This window comes from Pleurodeles waltl, unplaced genomic scaffold (genome assembly GCF_031143425.1).
Source record: "Pleurodeles waltl isolate 20211129_DDA unplaced genomic scaffold, aPleWal1.hap1.20221129 scaffold_343, whole genome shotgun sequence".
In the NCBI taxonomy this organism is placed as follows: Eukaryota; Metazoa; Chordata; class Amphibia; order Caudata; family Salamandridae; genus Pleurodeles; species Pleurodeles waltl.
Genome location: NW_027150049.1, coordinates 1 through 17,693, shown reverse-complemented (window position 1 = coordinate 17,693; position 17,693 = coordinate 1). Strand labels below are relative to the sequence as shown.

The following is a 17,693-nucleotide window of genomic DNA, read 5'->3' as shown; positions in this document are numbered from 1 at the left end:
TAAGGCTTTGCTTTCTTGCGGTAAGCATATGTGTCAGGTCTTCAGATCAGATCTCACTTCTTGGCATCTCATTTCCTGGCAGGTCATGGGTTGTGATGCCACTTCCTGTTTTTCCAGGTGCGATTTCACACGGCCTGATGTCATGTGCCGTGATGTCATGTGCCGTGATGTCACTTGCATAGTGTCTAACTTGGTTAGTCCCCCGACTTATTTTCTTTAAGACTTGTACCATGAATAATCCTTAGCCCCCAAGAAATAGTGCTCGAGCCTACAGTTGGCAACCAAATGCAAAAAATCAGCACAGCGTGTGGGAAATCTGATAAAAGGACGATGATCTATTAGGTGTGGAAGAATGAAGTGAGTTGCAGACGCAAGTGTAATAGAGTCCAAAAGCAGAGCATTCCAGAAACAGGGAATAAAAAGAGGAAAGGTGCGTACAATTTGAGCTGTTTTAAAAGCATTCGGCAGCATTTTCCGGCATTTCCTGGCGCTGTAACAGGTGTCATTAACTCAACGATCCATTTATCGACCACAGAAAGAATGGGTGAGCAGGGCCTGTGCAGAATAAACCCTCTTCAACATAGGAAAACATCCCAGCAGAGAGCACGTGATCCACTGTTGCGTCCTTAGCATTAAACAACACACCTCTGACCCTTTCACTTTCACTGGGATTGTGAGAAGGGGCGTTATTTTGCATCTTGTTTCAGAAAGGAGTCCATGATGACAGATCCGATTTTTCCGACAACTCCTACGTACTTTCAGTGGGACCCTGGTTTGCCAAAAGGAAAGGAAAGACTGGCCACCCTCTGCCTGCAAGGCATGGCGAATGTGTTGCAGATGGCAGAGTCTGAGTGACAGAGCCTCTCCAGTAAGTGAAAAAAGTGCAAGAAGAGGTAAGTGATTGGCGTGCCTTCCCGTTTCTTTCTGGAGTTGTTAAGGTAGTGTAGAAGAGCTATTTCTCCTGGCCAGAGTGAATGGAGGTGTCGCCACCCAGTGGGATGAGGAAAAGAGAACTGCAGAGCAGCAACTATTGGTCCTTGGGAGGGGGGAATGAAGGCTGCTGTTGAGAAGCAGCGTCTCCCCTGGTGACTCCTCGGTGTCATGCCCTAAGGAGGGGTCCAAGGAGGCGCAGCACATGCTGTGTGAGGTGAGGGTTGTCCATTGCAATTGAGAGTGTGACAGGCGCCGTCTGCTGGTCGTGCTAGGTTTGGTGGGGGCTGCTGCAGCCTGTGAAGACGAGAGAAGCGGGAGTAGCGCCGAGCATGGTAAATGGAGGAGTACAAAATGTTGTTCCGTGTGGGTTGGGGCATTGTGCCTGGGGCAGTGTGGGAGTTCCCAGTGGGAGGGTGTTCCGCTGCAATTAAGAGCAGTAGGCTCCAGGCGGGTGGGCCGGGTGAGCAGAAGAGAGCTGAAAGTGCAGCTTTTCCTGCCTACGGCCATACCACCCTGAATGCGCCCGATCTCGTCCGATCTCGGAAGCTAAGCAGGGTCGGGCCTGGTTAGTACTTGGATGGGAGACCGCCTGGGAATACCAGGTGCTGTAGGCATTTTGCCTCTCGCACACACTAGGTGGCGCACGTCTAACCTCCATTACACAGCTTCCTCGCTAATTTCATTTTACACTTTTTATTTACTACACTCTTTTTTTACTCTCTTAAAAAAAGAAAGGAAAAAGAACAGCATTAACACGAAAATACACACTTTCCCAAGGAAAACGTACAATTATTATGCACTTTACACTCGGCCCAAAGTCAAGACAGCATTTGCTCCACGACGGACCAAGGCTCCCCAAGCTAAGGCTTTGCTTTCTTGCGGTAAGCATATGTGTCAGGTCTTCAGATCAGATCTCACTTCTTGGCATCTCATTTCCTGGCAGGTCATGGGTTGTGATGCCACTTCCTGTTTTTCCAGGTGCGATTTCACACGGCCTGATGTCATGTGCCGTGATGTCATGTGCCGTGATGTCACTTGCATAGTGTCTAACTTGGTTAGTCCCCCGACTTATTTTCTTTAAGACTTGTACCATGAATAATCCTTAGCCCCCAAGAAATAGTGCTCGAGCCTACAGTTGGCAACCAAATGCAAAAAATCAGCACAGCGTGTGGGAAATCTGATAAAAGGACGATGATCTATTAGGTGTGGAAGAATGAAGTGAGTTGCAGACGCAAGTGTAATAGAGTCCAAAAGCAGAGCATTCCAGAAACAGGGAATAAAAAGAGGAAAGGTGCGTACAATTTGAGCTGTTTTAAAAGCATTCGGCAGCATTTTCCGGCATTTCCTGGCGCTGTAACAGGTGTCATTAACTCAACGATCCATTTATCGACCACAGAAAGAATGGGTGAGCAGGGCCTGTGCAGAATAAACCCTCTTCAACATAGGAAAACATCCCAGCAGAGAGCACGTGATCCACTGTTGCGTCCTTAGCATTAAACAACACACCTCTGACCCTTTCACTTTCACTGGGATTGTGAGAAGGGGCGTTATTTTGCATCTTGTTTCAGAAAGGAGTCCATGATGACAGATCCGATTTTTCCGACAACTCCTACGTACTTTCAGTGGGACCCTGGTTTGCCAAAAGGAAAGGAAAGACTGGCCACCCTCTGCCTGCAAGGCATGGCGAATGTGTTGCAGATGGCAGAGTCTGAGTGACAGAGCCTCTCCAGTAAGTGAAAAAAGTGCAAGAAGAGGTAAGTGATTGGCGTGCCTTCCCGTTTCTTTCTGGAGTTGTTAAGGTAGTGTAGAAGAGCTATTTCTCCTGGCCAGAGTGAATGGAGGTGTCGCCACCCAGTGGGATGAGGAAAAGAGAACTGCAGAGCAGCAACTATTGGTCCTTGGGAGGGGGGAATGAAGGCTGCTGTTGAGAAGCAGCGTCTCCCCTGGTGACTCCTCGGTGTCATGCCCTAAGGAGGGGTCCAAGGAGGCGCAGCACATGCTGTGTGAGGTGAGGGTTGTCCATTGCAATTGAGAGTGTGACAGGCGCCGTCTGCTGGTCGTGCTAGGTTTGGTGGGGGCTGCTGCAGCCTGTGAAGACGAGAGAAGCGGGAGTAGCGCCGAGCATGGTAAATGGAGGAGTAAAAAATGTTGTTCCGTGTGGGTTGGGGCATTGTGCCTGGGGCAGTGTGGGAGTTCCCAGTGGGAGGGTGTTCCGCTGCAATTAAGAGCAGTAGGCTCCAGGCGGGTGGGCCGGGTGAGCAGAAGAGAGCTGAAAGTGCAGCTTTTCCTGCCTACGGCCATACCACCCTGAATGCGCCCGATCTCGTCCGATCTCGGAAGCTAAGCAGGGTCGGGCCTGGTTAGTACTTGGATGGGAGACCGCCTGGGAATACCAGGTGCTGTAGGCATTTTGCCTCTCGCACACACTAGGTGGCGCACGTCTAACCTCCATTACACAGCTTCCTCGCTAATTTCATTTTACACTTTTTATTTACTACACTCTTTTTTTACTCTCTTAAAAAAAGAAAGGAAAAAGAACAGCATTAACACGAAAATACACACTTTCCCAAGGAAAACGTACAATTATTATGCACTTTACACTCGGCCCAAAGTCAAGACAGCATTTGCTCCACGACGGACCAAGGCTCCCCAAGCTAAGGCTTTGCTTTCTTGCGGTAAGCATATGTGTCAGGTCTTCAGATCAGATCTCACTTCTTGGCATCTCATTTCCTGGCAGGTCATGGGTTGTGATGCCACTTCCTGTTTTTCCAGGTGCGATTTCACACGGCCTGATGTCATGTGCCGTGATGTCATGTGCCGTGATGTCACTTGCATAGTGTCTAACTTGGTTAGTCCCCCGACTTATTTTCTTTAAGACTTGTACCATGAATAATCCTTAGCCCCCAAGAAATAGTGCTCGAGCCTACAGTTGGCAACCAAATGCAAAAAATCAGCACAGCGTGTGGGAAATCTGATAAAAGGACGATGATCTATTAGGTGTGGAAGAATGAAGTGAGTTGCAGACGCAAGTGTAATAGAGTCCAAAAGCAGAGCATTCCAGAAACAGGGAATAAAAAGAGGAAAGGTGCGTACAATTTGAGCTGTTTTAAAAGCATTCGGCAGCATTTTCCGGCATTTCCTGGCGCTGTAACAGGTGTCATTAACTCAACGATCCATTTATCGACCACAGAAAGAATGGGTGAGCAGGGCCTGTGCAGAATAAACCCTCTTCAACATAGGAAAACATCCCAGCAGAGAGCACGTGATCCACTGTTGCGTCCTTAGCATTAAACAACACACCTCTGACCCTTTCACTTTCACTGGGATTGTGAGAAGGGGCGTTATTTTGCATCTTGTTTCAGAAAGGAGTCCATGATGACAGATCCGATTTTTCCGACAACTCCTACGTACTTTCAGTGGGACCCTGGTTTGCCAAAAGGAAAGGAAAGACTGGCCACCCTCTGCCTGCAAGGCATGGCGAATGTGTTGCAGATGGCAGAGTCTGAGTGACAGAGCCTCTCCAGTAAGTGAAAAAAGTGCAAGAAGAGGTAAGTGATTGGCGTGCCTTCCCGTTTCTTTCTGGAGTTGTTAAGGTAGTGTAGAAGAGCTATTTCTCCTGGCCAGAGTGAATGGAGGTGTCGCCACCCAGTGGGATGAGGAAAAGAGAACTGCAGAGCAGCAACTATTGGTCCTTGGGAGGGGGGAATGAAGGCTGCTGTTGAGAAGCAGCGTCTCCCCTGGTGACTCCTCGGTGTCATGCCCTAAGGAGGGGTCCAAGGAGGCGCAGCACATGCTGTGTGAGGTGAGGGTTGTCCATTGCAATTGAGAGTGTGACAGGCGCCGTCTGCTGGTCGTGCTAGGTTTGGTGGGGGCTGCTGCAGCCTGTGAAGACGAGAGAAGCGGGAGTAGCGCCGAGCATGGTAAATGGAGGAGTAAAAAATGTTGTTCCGTGTGGGTTGGGGCATTGTGCCTGGGGCAGTGTGGGAGTTCCCAGTGGGAGGGTGTTCCGCTGCAATTAAGAGCAGTAGGCTCCAGGCGGGTGGGCCGGGTGAGCAGAAGAGAGCTGAAAGTGCAGCTTTTCCTGCCTACGGCCATACCACCCTGAATGCGCCCGATCTCGTCCGATCTCGGAAGCTAAGCAGGGTCGGGCCTGGTTAGTACTTGGATGGGAGACCGCCTGGGAATACCAGGTGCTGTAGGCATTTTGCCTCTCGCACACACTAGGTGGCGCACGTCTAACCTCCATTACACAGCTTCCTCGCTAATTTCATTTTACACTTTTTATTTACTACACTCTTTTTTTACTCTCTTAAAAAAAGAAAGGAAAAAGAACAGCATTAACACGAAAATACACACTTTCCCAAGGAAAACGTACAATTATTATGCACTTTACACTCGGCCCAAAGTCAAGACAGCATTTGCTCCACGACGGACCAAGGCTCCCCAAGCTAAGGCTTTGCTTTCTTGCGGTAAGCATATGTGTCAGGTCTTCAGATCAGATCTCACTTCTTGGCATCTCATTTCCTGGCAGGTCATGGGTTGTGATGCCACTTCCTGTTTTTCCAGGTGCGATTTCACACGGCCTGATGTCATGTGCCGTGATGTCATGTGCCGTGATGTCACTTGCATAGTGTCTAACTTGGTTAGTCCCCCGACTTATTTTCTTTAAGACTTGTACCATGAATAATCCTTAGCCCCCAAGAAATAGTGCTCGAGCCTACAGTTGGCAACCAAATGCAAAAAATCAGCACAGCGTGTGGGAAATCTGATAAAAGGACGATGATCTATTAGGTGTGGAAGAATGAAGTGAGTTGCAGACGCAAGTGTAATAGAGTCCAAAAGCAGAGCATTCCAGAAACAGGGAATAAAAAGAGGAAAGGTGCGTACAATTTGAGCTGTTTTAAAAGCATTCGGCAGCATTTTCCGGCATTTCCTGGCGCTGTAACAGGTGTCATTAACTCAACGATCCATTTATCGACCACAGAAAGAATGGGTGAGCAGGGCCTGTGCAGAATAAACCCTCTTCAACATAGGAAAACATCCCAGCAGAGAGCACGTGATCCACTGTTGCGTCCTTAGCATTAAACAACACACCTCTGACCCTTTCACTTTCACTGGGATTGTGAGAAGGGGCGTTATTTTGCATCTTGTTTCAGAAAGGAGTCCATGATGACAGATCCGATTTTTCCGACAACTCCTACGTACTTTCAGTGGGACCCTGGTTTGCCAAAAGGAAAGGAAAGACTGGCCACCCTCTGCCTGCAAGGCATGGCGAATGTGTTGCAGATGGCAGAGTCTGAGTGACAGAGCCTCTCCAGTAAGTGAAAAAAGTGCAAGAAGAGGTAAGTGATTGGCGTGCCTTCCCGTTTCTTTCTGGAGTTGTTAAGGTAGTGTAGAAGAGCTATTTCTCCTGGCCAGAGTGAATGGAGGTGTCGCCACCCAGTGGGATGAGGAAAAGAGAACTGCAGAGCAGCAACTATTGGTCCTTGGGAGGGGGGAATGAAGGCTGCTGTTGAGAAGCAGCGTCTCCCCTGGTGACTCCTCGGTGTCATGCCCTAAGGAGGGGTCCAAGGAGGCGCAGCACATGCTGTGTGAGGTGAGGGTTGTCCATTGCAATTGAGAGTGTGACAGGCGCCGTCTGCTGGTCGTGCTAGGTTTGGTGGGGGCTGCTGCAGCCTGTGAAGACGAGAGAAGCGGGAGTAGCGCCGAGCATGGTAAATGGAGGAGTAAAAAATGTTGTTCCGTGTGGGTTGGGGCATTGTGCCTGGGGCAGTGTGGGAGTTCCCAGTGGGAGGGTGTTCCGCTGCAATTAAGAGCAGTAGGCTCCAGGCGGGTGGGCCGGGTGAGCAGAAGAGAGCTGAAAGTGCAGCTTTTCCTGCCTACGGCCATACCACCCTGAATGCGCCCGATCTCGTCCGATCTCGGAAGCTAAGCAGGGTCGGGCCTGGTTAGTACTTGGATGGGAGACCGCCTGGGAATACCAGGTGCTGTAGGCATTTTGCCTCTCGCACACACTAGGTGGCGCACGTCTAACCTCCATTACACAGCTTCCTCGCTAATTTCATTTTACACTTTTTATTTACTACACTCTTTTTTTACTCTCTTAAAAAAAGAAAGGAAAAAGAACAGCATTAACACGAAAATACACACTTTCCCAAGGAAAACGTACAATTATTATGCACTTTACACTCGGCCCAAAGTCAAGACAGCATTTGCTCCACGACGGACCAAGGCTCCCCAAGCTAAGGCTTTGCTTTCTTGCGGTAAGCATATGTGTCAGGTCTTCAGATCAGATCTCACTTCTTGGCATCTCATTTCCTGGCAGGTCATGGGTTGTGATGCCACTTCCTGTTTTTCCAGGTGCGATTTCACACGGCCTGATGTCATGTGCCGTGATGTCATGTGCCGTGATGTCACTTGCATAGTGTCTAACTTGGTTAGTCCCCCGACTTATTTTCTTTAAGACTTGTACCATGAATAATCCTTAGCCCCCAAGAAATAGTGCTCGAGCCTACAGTTGGCAACCAAATGCAAAAAATCAGCACAGCGTGTGGGAAATCTGATAAAAGGACGATGATCTATTAGGTGTGGAAGAATGAAGTGAGTTGCAGACGCAAGTGTAATAGAGTCCAAAAGCAGAGCATTCCAGAAACAGGGAATAAAAAGAGGAAAGGTGCGTACAATTTGAGCTGTTTTAAAAGCATTCGGCAGCATTTTCCGGCATTTCCTGGCGCTGTAACAGGTGTCATTAACTCAACGATCCATTTATCGACCACAGAAAGAATGGGTGAGCAGGGCCTGTGCAGAATAAACCCTCTTCAACATAGGAAAACATCCCAGCAGAGAGCACGTGATCCACTGTTGCGTCCTTAGCATTAAACAACACACCTCTGACCCTTTCACTTTCACTGGGATTGTGAGAAGGGGCGTTATTTTGCATCTTGTTTCAGAAAGGAGTCCATGATGACAGATCCGATTTTTCCGACAACTCCTACGTACTTTCAGTGGGACCCTGGTTTGCCAAAAGGAAAGGAAAGACTGGCCACCCTCTGCCTGCAAGGCATGGCGAATGTGTTGCAGATGGCAGAGTCTGAGTGACAGAGCCTCTCCAGTAAGTGAAAAAAGTGCAAGAAGAGGTAAGTGATTGGCGTGCCTTCCCGTTTCTTTCTGGAGTTGTTAAGGTAGTGTAGAAGAGCTATTTCTCCTGGCCAGAGTGAATGGAGGTGTCGCCACCCAGTGGGATGAGGAAAAGAGAACTGCAGAGCAGCAACTATTGGTCCTTGGGAGGGGGGAATGAAGGCTGCTGTTGAGAAGCAGCGTCTCCCCTGGTGACTCCTCGGTGTCATGCCCTAAGGAGGGGTCCAAGGAGGCGCAGCACATGCTGTGTGAGGTGAGGGTTGTCCATTGCAATTGAGAGTGTGACAGGCGCCGTCTGCTGGTCGTGCTAGGTTTGGTGGGGGCTGCAGCAGCCTGTGAAGACGAGAGAAGCGGGAGTAGCGCCGAGCATGGTAAATGGAGGAGTACAAAATGTTGTTCCGTGTGGGTTGGGGCATTGTGCCTGGGGCAGTGTGGGAGTTCCCAGTGGGAGGGTGTTCCGCTGCAATTAAGAGCAGTAGGCTCCAGGCGGGTGGGCCGGGTGAGCAGAAGAGAGCTGAAAGTGCAGCTTTTCCTGCCTACGGCCATACCACCCTGAATGCGCCCGATCTCGTCCGATCTCGGAAGCTAAGCAGGGTCGGGCCTGGTTAGTACTTGGATGGGAGACCGCCTGGGAATACCAGGTGCTGTAGGCATTTTGCCTCTCGCACACACTAGGTGGCGCACGTCTAACCTCCATTACACAGCTTCCTCGCTAATTTCATTTTACACTTTTTATTTACTACACTCTTTTTTTACTCTCTTAAAAAAAGAAAGGAAAAAGAACAGCATTAACACGAAAATACACACTTTCCCAAGGAAAACGTACAATTATTATGCACTTTACACTCGGCCCAAAGTCAAGACAGCATTTGCTCCACGACGGACCAAGGCTCCCCAAGCTAAGGCTTTGCTTTCTTGCGGTAAGCATATGTGTCAGGTCTTCAGATCAGATCTCACTTCTTGGCATCTCATTTCCTGGCAGGTCATGGGTTGTGATGCCACTTCCTGTTTTTCCAGGTGCGATTTCACACGGCCTGATGTCATGTGCCGTGATGTCATGTGCCGTGATGTCACTTGCATAGTGTCTAACTTGGTTAGTCCCCCGACTTATTTTCTTTAAGACTTGTACCATGAATAATCCTTAGCCCCCAAGAAATAGTGCTCGAGCCTACAGTTGGCAACCAAATGCAAAAAATCAGCACAGCGTGTGGGAAATCTGATAAAAGGACGATGATCTATTAGGTGTGGAAGAATGAAGTGAGTTGCAGACGCAAGTGTAATAGAGTCCAAAAGCAGAGCATTCCAGAAACAGGGAATAAAAAGAGGAAAGGTGCGTACAATTTGAGCTGTTTTAAAAGCATTCGGCAGCATTTTCCGGCATTTCCTGGCGCTGTAACAGGTGTCATTAACTCAACGATCCATTTATCGACCACAGAAAGAATGGGTGAGCAGGGCCTGTGCAGAATAAACCCTCTTCAACATAGGAAAACATCCCAGCAGAGAGCACGTGATCCACTGTTGCGTCCTTAGCATTAAACAACACACCTCTGACCCTTTCACTTTCACTGGGATTGTGAGAAGGGGCGTTATTTTGCATCTTGTTTCAGAAAGGAGTCCATGATGACAGATCCGATTTTTCCGACAACTCCTACGTACTTTCAGTGGGACCCTGGTTTGCCAAAAGGAAAGGAAAGACTGGCCACCCTCTGCCTGCAAGGCATGGCGAATGTGTTGCAGATGGCAGAGTCTGAGTGACAGAGCCTCTCCAGTAAGTGAAAAAAGTGCAAGAAGAGGTAAGTGATTGGCGTGCCTTCCCGTTTCTTTCTGGAGTTGTTAAGGTAGTGTAGAAGAGCTATTTCTCCTGGCCAGAGTGAATGGAGGTGTCGCCACCCAGTGGGATGAGGAAAAGAGAACTGCAGAGCAGCAACTATTGGTCCTTGGGAGGGGGGAATGAAGGCTGCTGTTGAGAAGCAGCGTCTCCCCTGGTGACTCCTCGGTGTCATGCCCTAAGGAGGGGTCCAAGGAGGCGCAGCACATGCTGTGTGAGGTGAGGGTTGTCCATTGCAATTGAGAGTGTGACAGGCGCCGTCTGCTGGTCGTGCTAGGTTTGGTGGGGGCTGCTGCAGCCTGTGAAGACGAGAGAAGCGGGAGTAGCGCCGAGCATGGTAAATGGAGGAGTACAAAATGTTGTTCCGTGTGGGTTGGGGCATTGTGCCTGGGGCAGTGTGGGAGTTCCCAGTGGGAGGGTGTTCCGCTGCAATTAAGAGCAGTAGGCTCCAGGCGGGTGGGCCGGGTGAGCAGAAGAGAGCTGAAAGTGCAGCTTTTCCTGCCTACGGCCATACCACCCTGAATGCGCCCGATCTCGTCCGATCTCGGAAGCTAAGCAGGGTCGGGCCTGGTTAGTACTTGGATGGGAGACCGCCTGGGAATACCAGGTGCTGTAGGCATTTTGCCTCTCGCACACACTAGGTGGCGCACGTCTAACCTCCATTACACAGCTTCCTCGCTAATTTCATTTTACACTTTTTATTTACTACACTCTTTTTTTACTCTCTTAAAAAAAGAAAGGAAAAAGAACAGCATTAACACGAAAATACACACTTTCCCAAGGAAAACGTACAATTATTATGCACTTTACACTCGGCCCAAAGTCAAGACAGCATTTGCTCCACGACGGACCAAGGCTCCCCAAGCTAAGGCTTTGCTTTCTTGCGGTAAGCATATGTGTCAGGTCTTCAGATCAGATCTCACTTCTTGGCATCTCATTTCCTGGCAGGTCATGGGTTGTGATGCCACTTCCTGTTTTTCCAGGTGCGATTTCACACGGCCTGATGTCATGTGCCGTGATGTCATGTGCCGTGATGTCACTTGCATAGTGTCTAACTTGGTTAGTCCCCCGACTTATTTTCTTTAAGACTTGTACCATGAATAATCCTTAGCCCCCAAGAAATAGTGCTCGAGCCTACAGTTGGCAACCAAATGCAAAAAATCAGCACAGCGTGTGGGAAATCTGATAAAAGGACGATGATCTATTAGGTGTGGAAGAATGAAGTGAGTTGCAGACGCAAGTGTAATAGAGTCCAAAAGCAGAGCATTCCAGAAACAGGGAATAAAAAGAGGAAAGGTGCGTACAATTTGAGCTGTTTTAAAAGCATTCGGCAGCATTTTCCGGCATTTCCTGGCGCTGTAACAGGTGTCATTAACTCAACGATCCATTTATCGACCACAGAAAGAATGGGTGAGCAGGGCCTGTGCAGAATAAACCCTCTTCAACATAGGAAAACATCCCAGCAGAGAGCACGTGATCCACTGTTGCGTCCTTAGCATTAAACAACACACCTCTGACCCTTTCACTTTCACTGGGATTGTGAGAAGGGGCGTTATTTTGCATCTTGTTTCAGAAAGGAGTCCATGATGACAGATCCGATTTTTCCGACAACTCCTACGTACTTTCAGTGGGACCCTGGTTTGCCAAAAGGAAAGGAAAGACTGGCCACCCTCTGCCTGCAAGGCATGGCGAATGTGTTGCAGATGGCAGAGTCTGAGTGACAGAGCCTCTCCAGTAAGTGAAAAAAGTGCAAGAAGAGGTAAGTGATTGGCGTGCCTTCCCGTTTCTTTCTGGAGTTGTTAAGGTAGTGTAGAAGAGCTATTTCTCCTGGCCAGAGTGAATGGAGGTGTCGCCACCCAGTGGGATGAGGAAAAGAGAACTGCAGAGCAGCAACTATTGGTCCTTGGGAGGGGGGAATGAAGGCTGCTGTTGAGAAGCAGCGTCTCCCCTGGTGACTCCTCGGTGTCATGCCCTAAGGAGGGGTCCAAGGAGGCGCAGCACATGCTGTGTGAGGTGAGGGTTGTCCATTGCAATTGAGAGTGTGACAGGCGCCGTCTGCTGGTCGTGCTAGGTTTGGTGGGGGCTGCTGCAGCCTGTGAAGACGAGAGAAGCGGGAGTAGCGCCGAGCATGGTAAATGGAGGAGTACAAAATGTTGTTCCGTGTGGGTTGGGGCATTGTGCCTGGGGCAGTGTGGGAGTTCCCAGTGGGAGGGTGTTCCGCTGCAATTAAGAGCAGTAGGCTCCAGGCGGGTGGGCCGGGTGAGCAGAAGAGAGCTGAAAGTGCAGCTTTTCCTGCCTACGGCCATACCACCCTGAATGCGCCCGATCTCGTCCGATCTCGGAAGCTAAGCAGGGTCGGGCCTGGTTAGTACTTGGATGGGAGACCGCCTGGGAATACCAGGTGCTGTAGGCATTTTGCCTCTCGCACACACTAGGTGGCGCACGTCTAACCTCCATTACACAGCTTCCTCGCTAATTTCATTTTACACTTTTTATTTACTACACTCTTTTTTTACTCTCTTAAAAAAAGAAAGGAAAAAGAACAGCATTAACACGAAAATACACACTTTCCCAAGGAAAACGTACAATTATTATGCACTTTACACTCGGCCCAAAGTCAAGACAGCATTTGCTCCACGACGGACCAAGGCTCCCCAAGCTAAGGCTTTGCTTTCTTGCGGTAAGCATATGTGTCAGGTCTTCAGATCAGATCTCACTTCTTGGCATCTCATTTCCTGGCAGGTCATGGGTTGTGATGCCACTTCCTGTTTTTCCAGGTGCGATTTCACACGGCCTGATGTCATGTGCCGTGATGTCATGTGCCGTGATGTCACTTGCATAGTGTCTAACTTGGTTAGTCCCCCGACTTATTTTCTTTAAGACTTGTACCATGAATAATCCTTAGCCCCCAAGAAATAGTGCTCGAGCCTACAGTTGGCAACCAAATGCAAAAAATCAGCACAGCGTGTGGGAAATCTGATAAAAGGACGATGATCTATTAGGTGTGGAAGAATGAAGTGAGTTGCAGACGCAAGTGTAATAGAGTCCAAAAGCAGAGCATTCCAGAAACAGGGAATAAAAAGAGGAAAGGTGCGTACAATTTGAGCTGTTTTAAAAGCATTCGGCAGCATTTTCCGGCATTTCCTGGCGCTGTAACAGGTGTCATTAACTCAACGATCCATTTATCGACCACAGAAAGAATGGGTGAGCAGGGCCTGTGCAGAATAAACCCTCTTCAACATAGGAAAACATCCCAGCAGAGAGCACGTGATCCACTGTTGCGTCCTTAGCATTAAACAACACACCTCTGACCCTTTCACTTTCACTGGGATTGTGAGAAGGGGCGTTATTTTGCATCTTGTTTCAGAAAGGAGTCCATGATGACAGATCCGATTTTTCCGACAACTCCTACGTACTTTCAGTGGGACCCTGGTTTGCCAAAAGGAAAGGAAAGACTGGCCACCCTCTGCCTGCAAGGCATGGCGAATGTGTTGCAGATGGCAGAGTCTGAGTGACAGAGCCTCTCCAGTAAGTGAAAAAAGTGCAAGAAGAGGTAAGTGATTGGCGTGCCTTCCCGTTTCTTTCTGGAGTTGTTAAGGTAGTGTAGAAGAGCTATTTCTCCTGGCCAGAGTGAATGGAGGTGTCGCCACCCAGTGGGATGAGGAAAAGAGAACTGCATAGCAGCAACTATTGGTCCTTGGGAGGGGGGAATGAAGGCTGCTGTTGAGAAGCAGCGTCTCCCCTGGTGACTCCTCGGTGTCATGCCCTAAGGAGGGGTCCAAGGAGGCGCAGCACATGCTGTGTGAGGTGAGGGTTGTCCATTGCAATTGAGAGTGTGACAGGCGCCGTCTGCTGGTCGTGCTAGGTTTGGTGGGGGCTGCAGCAGCCTGTGAAGACGAGAGAAGCGGGAGTAGCGCCGAGCATGGTAAATGGAGGAGTACAAAATGTTGTTCCGTGTGGGTTGGGGCATTGTGCCTGGGGCAGTGTGGGAGTTCCCAGTGGGAGGGTGTTCCGCTGCAATTAAGAGCAGTAGGCTCCAGGCGGGTGGGCCGGGTGAGCAGAAGAGAGCTGAAAGTGCAGCTTTTCCTGCCTACGGCCATACCACCCTGAATGCGCCCGATCTCGTCCGATCTCGGAAGCTAAGCAGGGTCGGGCCTGGTTAGTACTTGGATGGGAGACCGCCTGGGAATACCAGGTGCTGTAGGCATTTTGCCTCTCGCACACACTAGGTGGCGCACGTCTAACCTCCATTACACAGCTTCCTCGCTAATTTCATTTTACACTTTTTATTTACTACACTCTTTTTTTACTCTCTTAAAAAAAGAAAGGAAAAAGAACAGCATTAACACGAAAATACACACTTTCCCAAGGAAAACGTACAATTATTATGCACTTTACACTCGGCCCAAAGTCAAGACAGCATTTGCTCCACGACGGACCAAGGCTCCCCAAGCTAAGGCTTTGCTTTCTTGCGGTAAGCATATGTGTCAGGTCTTCAGATCAGATCTCACTTCTTGGCATCTCATTTCCTGGCAGGTCATGGGTTGTGATGCCACTTCCTGTTTTTCCAGGTGCGATTTCACACGGCCTGATGTCATGTGCCGTGATGTCATGTGCCGTGATGTCACTTGCATAGTGTCTAACTTGGTTAGTCCCCCGACTTATTTTCTTTAAGACTTGTACCATGAATAATCCTTAGCCCCCAAGAAATAGTGCTCGAGCCTACAGTTGGCAACCAAATGCAAAAAATCAGCACAGCGTGTGGGAAATCTGATAAAAGGACGATGATCTATTAGGTGTGGAAGAATGAAGTGAGTTGCAGACGCAAGTGTAATAGAGTCCAAAAGCAGAGCATTCCAGAAACAGGGAATAAAAAGAGGAAAGGTGCGTACAATTTGAGCTGTTTTAAAAGCATTCGGCAGCATTTTCCGGCATTTCCTGGCGCTGTAACAGGTGTCATTAACTCAACGATCCATTTATCGACCACAGAAAGAATGGGTGAGCAGGGCCTGTGCAGAATAAACCCTCTTCAACATAGGAAAACATCCCAGCAGAGAGCACGTGATCCACTGTTGCGTCCTTAGCATTAAACAACACACCTCTGACCCTTTCACTTTCACTGGGATTGTGAGAAGGGGCGTTATTTTGCATCTTGTTTCAGAAAGGAGTCCATGATGACAGATCCGATTTTTCCGACAACTCCTACGTACTTTCAGTGGGACCCTGGTTTGCCAAAAGGAAAGGAAAGACTGGCCACCCTCTGCCTGCAAGGCATGGCGAATGTGTTGCAGATGGCAGAGTCTGAGTGACAGAGCCTCTCCAGTAAGTGAAAAAAGTGCAAGAAGAGGTAAGTGATTGGCGTGCCTTCCCGTTTCTTTCTGGAGTTGTTAAGGTAGTGTAGAAGAGCTATTTCTCCTGGCCAGAGTGAATGGAGGTGTCGCCACCCAGTGGGATGAGGAAAAGAGAACTGCAGAGCAGCAACTATTGGTCCTTGGGAGGGGGGAATGAAGGCTGCTGTTGAGAAGCAGCGTCTCCCCTGGTGACTCCTCGGTGTCATGCCCTAAGGAGGGGTCCAAGGAGGCGCAGCACATGCTGTGTGAGGTGAGGGTTGTCCATTGCAATTGAGAGTGTGACAGGCGCCGTCTGCTGGTCGTGCTAGGTTTGGTGGGGGCTGCTGCAGCCTGTGAAGACGAGAGAAGCGGGAGTAGCGCCGAGCATGGTAAATGGAGGAGTACAAAATGTTGTTCCGTGTGGGTTGGGGCATTGTGCCTGGGGCAGTGTGGGAGTTCCCAGTGGGAGGGTGTTCCGCTGCAATTAAGAGCAGTAGGCTCCAGGCGGGTGGGCCGGGTGAGCAGAAGAGAGCTGAAAGTGCAGCTTTTCCTGCCTACGGCCATACCACCCTGAATGCGCCCGATCTCGTCCGATCTCGGAAGCTAAGCAGGGTCGGGCCTGGTTAGTACTTGGATGGGAGACCGCCTGGGAATACCAGGTGCTGTAGGCATTTTGCCTCTCGCACACACTAGGTGGCGCACGTCTAACCTCCATTACACAGCTTCCTCGCTAATTTCATTTTACACTTTTTATTTACTACACTCTTTTTTTACTCTCTTAAAAAAAGAAAGGAAAAAGAACAGCATTAACACGAAAATACACACTTTCCCAAGGAAAACGTACAATTATTATGCACTTTACACTCGGCCCAAAGTCAAGACAGCATTTGCTCCACGACGGACCAAGGCTCCCCAAGCTAAGGCTTTGCTTTCTTGCGGTAAGCATATGTGTCAGGTCTTCAGATCAGATCTCACTTCTTGGCATCTCATTTCCTGGCAGGTCATGGGTTGTGATGCCACTTCCTGTTTTTCCAGGTGCGATTTCACACGGCCTGATGTCATGTGCCGTGATGTCATGTGCCGTGATGTCACTTGCATAGTGTCTAACTTGGTTAGTCCCCCGACTTATTTTCTTTAAGACTTGTACCATGAATAATCCTTAGCCCCCAAGAAATAGTGCTCGAGCCTACAGTTGGCAACCAAATGCAAAAAATCAGCACAGCGTGTGGGAAATCTGATAAAAGGACGATGATCTATTAGGTGTGGAAGAATGAAGTGAGTTGCAGACGCAAGTGTAATAGAGTCCAAAAGCAGAGCATTCCAGAAACAGGGAATAAAAAGAGGAAAGGTGCGTACAATTTGAGCTGTTTTAAAAGCATTCGGCAGCATTTTCCGGCATTTCCTGGCGCTGTAACAGGTGTCATTAACTCAACGATCCATTTATCGACCACAGAAAGAATGGGTGAGCAGGGCCTGTGCAGAATAAACCCTCTTCAACATAGGAAAACATCCCAGCAGAGAGCACGTGATCCACTGTTGCGTCCTTAGCATTAAACAACACACCTCTGACCCTTTCACTTTCACTGGGATTGTGAGAAGGGGCGTTATTTTGCATCTTGTTTCAGAAAGGAGTCCATGATGACAGATCCGATTTTTCCGACAACTCCTACGTACTTTCAGTGGGACCCTGGTTTGCCAAAAGGAAAGGAAAGACTGGCCACCCTCTGCCTGCAAGGCATGGCGAATGTGTTGCAGATGGCAGAGTCTGAGTGACAGAGCCTCTCCAGTAAGTGAAAAAAGTGCAAGAAGAGGTAAGTGATTGGCGTGCCTTCCCGTTTCTTTCTGGAGTTGTTAAGGTAGTGTAGAAGAGCTATTTCTCCTGGCCAGAGTGAATGGAGGTGTCGCCACCCAGTGGGATGAGGAAAAGAGAACTGCAGAGCAGCAACTATTGGTCCTTGGGAGGGGGGAATGAAGGCTGCTGTTGAGAAGCAGCGTCTCCCCTGGTGACTCCTCGGTGTCATGCCCTAAGGAGGGGTCCAAGGAGGCGCAGCACATGCTGTGTGAGGTGAGGGTTGTCCATTGCAATTGAGAGTGTGACAGGCGCCGTCTGCTGGTCGTGCTAGGTTTGGTGGGGGCTGCTGCAGCCTGTGAAGACGAGAGAAGCGGGAGTAGCGCCGAGCATGGTAAATGGAGGAGTAAAAAATGTTGTTCCGTGTGGGTTGGGGCATTGTGCCTGGGGCAGTGTGGGAGTTCCCAGTGGGAGGGTGTTCCGCTGCAATTAAGAGCAGTAGGCTCCAGGCGGGTGGGCCGGGTGAGCAGAAGAGAGCTGAAAGTGCAGCTTTTCCTGCCTACGGCCATACCACCCTGAATGCGCCCGATCTCGTCCGATCTCGGAAGCTAAGCAGGGTCGGGCCTGGTTAGTACTTGGATGGGAGACCGCCTGGGAATACCAGGTGCTGTAGGCA

The 17,693-nt window shown here is 49.4% G+C and overlaps 10 non-coding genes across 10 annotated transcripts; all 10 read left to right on the top strand.

Moving 5' to 3' along the window:
• The first annotated feature begins 1,428 nt into the window (after window positions 1-1,428).
• Window positions 1,429-1,547, top strand: LOC138275982 (5S ribosomal RNA). Its single transcript, XR_011200529.1, has one exon. It is a non-coding gene; the product is annotated as a 5S ribosomal RNA (ribosomal RNA).
• A 1,675-nt stretch (window positions 1,548-3,222) lies between these two features.
• Window positions 3,223-3,341, top strand: LOC138275981 (5S ribosomal RNA). Its single transcript, XR_011200528.1, has one exon. It is a non-coding gene; the product is annotated as a 5S ribosomal RNA (ribosomal RNA).
• Window positions 3,342-5,016: 1,675 nt separating this feature from the next.
• LOC138275980 (5S ribosomal RNA) lies at window positions 5,017-5,135 on the top strand. Its single transcript, XR_011200527.1, has one exon. It is a non-coding gene; the product is annotated as a 5S ribosomal RNA (ribosomal RNA).
• A 1,675-nt stretch (window positions 5,136-6,810) lies between these two features.
• Window positions 6,811-6,929, top strand: LOC138275972 (5S ribosomal RNA). Its single transcript, XR_011200520.1, has one exon. It is a non-coding gene; the product is annotated as a 5S ribosomal RNA (ribosomal RNA).
• Window positions 6,930-8,604: 1,675 nt separating this feature from the next.
• Window positions 8,605-8,723, top strand: LOC138275961 (5S ribosomal RNA). The gene has a single exon (XR_011200509.1). It is a non-coding gene; the product is annotated as a 5S ribosomal RNA (ribosomal RNA).
• Window positions 8,724-10,398: 1,675 nt separating this feature from the next.
• LOC138276022 (5S ribosomal RNA) lies at window positions 10,399-10,517 on the top strand. The gene has a single exon (XR_011200568.1). It is a non-coding gene; the product is annotated as a 5S ribosomal RNA (ribosomal RNA).
• Window positions 10,518-12,192: 1,675 nt separating this feature from the next.
• LOC138276010 (5S ribosomal RNA) lies at window positions 12,193-12,311 on the top strand. The gene has a single exon (XR_011200557.1). It is a non-coding gene; the product is annotated as a 5S ribosomal RNA (ribosomal RNA).
• A 1,675-nt stretch (window positions 12,312-13,986) lies between these two features.
• Window positions 13,987-14,105, top strand: LOC138275999 (5S ribosomal RNA). Its single transcript, XR_011200546.1, has one exon. It is a non-coding gene; the product is annotated as a 5S ribosomal RNA (ribosomal RNA).
• A 1,675-nt stretch (window positions 14,106-15,780) lies between these two features.
• Window positions 15,781-15,899, top strand: LOC138275988 (5S ribosomal RNA). The gene has a single exon (XR_011200535.1). It is a non-coding gene; the product is annotated as a 5S ribosomal RNA (ribosomal RNA).
• Window positions 15,900-17,574: 1,675 nt separating this feature from the next.
• On the top strand, window positions 17,575-17,693 carry LOC138275955 (5S ribosomal RNA). Its single transcript, XR_011200503.1, has one exon. It is a non-coding gene; the product is annotated as a 5S ribosomal RNA (ribosomal RNA).